This window comes from Suricata suricatta, chromosome 10 (assembly GCF_006229205.1).
Source record: "Suricata suricatta isolate VVHF042 chromosome 10, meerkat_22Aug2017_6uvM2_HiC, whole genome shotgun sequence".
Lineage (NCBI taxonomy): Eukaryota > Metazoa > Chordata > Mammalia > Carnivora > Herpestidae > Suricata > Suricata suricatta.
In genome coordinates, this window is record NC_043709.1 from 114,325,189 (window position 1) to 114,329,369 (window position 4,181).

A 4,181-nucleotide genomic window follows, 5' to 3' on the forward strand; every position below is an offset into this window, starting at 1 on the left:
CTTCACTGGTGAATTCTGTCAGACATTTAAAGAATATCAATTCTTCTCAAACTCTTCCACAAAACAGAAGAGGAGGGAACATTTCCAAAGTCATTTTACAAGGTCAGTATTATTCTGACACCAAAACCAGACAATGACACTATACGAAAAGGAAATTACAGGCTAATGTCCCTGATGAATATGGATGCAAAAAATCTTCAACATATGATTGAGCTGGATTTACCCCTGGGATGCAAGGATGGTTCAACATCTGCAGATCAACATGACACACCATTTTAACAACATGAAGGGTGAAAATTAGATGAACTGTCTCAGTAGATGCAGAAAAAAGCACCCAACAACCTCAACGTCCATTTATGATAAAAACTCTGTGGGGGGAACACTCCTCAATATAAAAAAAAGCCATACATGACAAACCTACAGCCAACATCCTACTCAATGATGAAAACCTGAAAGCGTTTCTTCAAACATCACGAATAAGACAAGGATGTCCACCCTCACCAATTTTATTCAACACAACACTGAGACTCCTAGGCAGACCAAGTAGGCAAGAAAAATAAATGAAAGATACCCATATCAGAAAGGGAGAAATAACATTATCTCAATTTGTAGATGATAGAATTTTATATTTAAAAAAAACTAAAAACTCTACCAAAAAAAAAAAACACCAAACTGTTAGAACTAATAAGTGAATTCAGCAAAGTTGCAGTTTACAAAATTAACTTACAAAAATCTGTTGGGTTTTATACACTAATAATGGTTCATCAGAAAGACAAACTTTTAAATATCCCATTTACAGTTGCATCAAAAAGATTAAAATATCTAGGAAAAAACTCAACCAAGGAGGTAATGACCTGTCCACTGAAAAGATAAGACATTGATTTACAAAGACACAAATAAATGCTCATGGATTGGAAGAATATTGTTAAAATGTCCATACTGCCCAAAGCAACCTACAGATTCAATGCAATCTCTATCAAAATTCCAATGGCATTTTTCACAGAAATAGAACAAACTTAAAATTTACATGGAACCACAAAAGACTCTGAAAAGCCAAAGTGGTCTTGGCTTAGAAGAACAAAGCAGGAGACATCACATTTTCTGATTTTAAACTATCCTACAAAGCTATAGTCATAAAACATATCATATTGGTATAAAAATACATACAGGGATTAGTGGAACAGAATAGAGAGCCCAGAAATAAATCATATATGTATGATCAATCGATTTATGACAAAGAAGACAAAAATAGAGGGGAAATGTTAGTCTCTTTAATAAATAGTGACGGTAAAATGGGACAGCCACATGCATAAGAATGCAAGTCGACCTCATTTTACACCAGACACAAAAATCAACTCAAAATGGATTATGGACTTGAACATAAGACCTGAGATCATAAAACTCCTGGAAGAAAACGTTAAAGAATAAGATTATTGACATTGTTCTTAGCATTGATTATTTTAATTTTACATCAAAAGCAAAGGCAATAAACAAAAATAAATAAGTGGGAATACATCAAATTACAAACCTGCTGTATAGCAAAAGAAATCAACAAAATGAAAGCCCAACCTACTGAATGGGATAAAATATTTGCAAATAATTTATCTACTGTGGGATTAATATCCAAATATATATAAAGGTTTCATATACTTTAACAGTCAAAAAAACAACAATTTGATTAAACTCTGGGCAGAAGATCTGAATAGACATTTTTCTAAAGAAGACATACAGATGGCCAACAAGTAAATGAAAATACATTCAACATCGTTAATCAGGGAAATGCATATAAAAGCACAATGAGGTATTACCTCACACCTGTTAGAAGGGCTATTATTAAAAGACAATAAATAGCAAGTGTTCGTGGGGAGGAACGTGAACCCACATGCATTACTGGTGAGGATGTAAATCAGTGGTGCCACTATCCAAACCAGTATGGGGGTTGCTCAAAACATGAAAAATAGAATTACCATACGATCTAGCAATTCCACTACCATCTATTTATCCAAAGGAAATTAAACCCTACCTCAAAAAGGTATCTATGCCCCCAGGTTCATTGAAGCATTATTTGCAATAGCCAAGATATGGAAAGAACCTGTTTCCAGCGACAATTGAATGGATAATGTGGTATCTATACACCATAGAGTATTATTGAGCTATAAAAGATAGTGAAATTTTGCCATGGACGGAATAGATTGAGAGCGCTATGCTAAAGGAATTATGTCAGATAGAGAAAGAAAAGTAACGTATTGTCTCACTTCTATATGGAGTTTTAATATAAAAGTAAAAATTGAACTCAGAATGAGTTTGTCAGAAGGGGGCATAATTTGTGAAAGTGATCAAAAGGCACAAACTTCCAGTTATAAGGTAATTAAGTCTTGGAGATGTTATGTACAACACAGTGACCACAATTAACAATACTATATTGGATGTTTGAAAGTCCCTAAGGAAGTAGATCTTAAAAGTTCTCACCATGAGAAAAACATTGAAACCATGTGATATGTTGGATGTTAACTAACCTTATCATTTTGTAATATACACATATATCACATCATGGTGTTCACCCAGAACATTATACATATATATATATATATATATATATATATATAACATTATATATCTCTCTCAATTATATCTCAATAAAATTGGAGAAAATTTTAAAGAGAACTAGTAAACATTCTAAGTACTTTATACGGGCTTAGGATAGAAAGAGATTTTCTAAGCATGACAAAGTAGGTAAAGGATAGCACAGACACATAAAATTTTATAATTTCTGTCTCTAGAAAGGCCTAAGTAAAATTAAAAAGGAAATGACATGGGGTGCCTAGGTGGCTCAGTCAGTTAAGCATCCGGCTTTGGTTCAGGTCATGATCTCCCGGTTCATGGGTTCAAGCCCTGCGTTGGGCTCTGTGTTGAAAGCTAGCTCAGAGCCTGAAGCCTGCTTCAGAACTGTATCTCCCTCTCTCTCTGACCCTCCCCTGTTCGCGCGCGCTGTTTCTCAAAAAATAAATTTAAAAAACATTAAAAAAATTAAAAAGGAAATGACAAACTAGTAAAAGTACAGAGGTGACTGACCAAGAGTTTACATTACTACCCCCGTCCCAATGGGAAAACCCTTTTAGGATGTAACAGGACACTCACGAATGAACAAACAGCTCTAAGTTTCAGTTTCTCTCCTGGAAATGAACAATAATGATAACACACGTAAAGAACTTAGTGTTGAGCTTGCATTCACAGTTTCTAATAAAATCAGGGTTATTTATTACTGCGCATGTGTACACATGCACAGAGGCACCGGCACAAACCAACTCTACCAGTTTGCCCAGAACTGATCCATGGTAAAATCGAAAGCCCAATAGGCCAGAAAACTCTTCAGCTGGCAAATTGCGATGACTGGTCACCCTATTACACACATAAATACAAACACAGCAAAGACCTGAGAGAATGTGCAGCAAGGTTTTAACAGGGCTTAATCCTGGGAAGGAAGTACCACAGACTGCTTTTATTTTCTCTGTTATGCTTGGTTGTGTATTCGCACTTTTCCTATAAGTGAATGTGTACAATAAAACTTTTTTTTTTACAATTTTTCACTGAATTTAGCCCCTAGAACTCTTAATAACTGTGGAATGATTTCCAAAATATAGACTGAGTCAGATACGAACACTTTTTCCAACAGGAATAAAATCTTTTGCCCCTAAGTCATGATGTGCATCAATTGGCTAGTTACTAAAGCAATGTTCTCTGTACATGGTTTCTCAACTTTAATGTTTATTTATTTTTGAAACAGAGAGAGAGACACACACAGAGTGTGAGCAGGGGAGGGACAGAGAGAGAGGGAGACACAGAATCCAAGTCAGAATCCTTGGATTCTCTTACAGCACAGAGCCCAATGGGGGACTTGAACCCAGGAACTGGGAGATCATGATCTGAGCTGAAGTCAGACACTCAACAGACTGAGCCACCAAATTTAATGTCTTGACAATTAGCGTGGGAAATACAATATAAGCGCTTTAATAAAAGGCAAGGATGCAGCTAAATCAGTGCGCAACGTCTTTAGGGCTGTCAGTAAGAATCGGAGGAGCTCCATGGTTTCCTTGCATTTAATACATTGACATTTGTGATGTCATCATTTCAGTGACTAGGATTAACATGCTGAAATTGTATCTGTTGGTTGCTTGGATTAC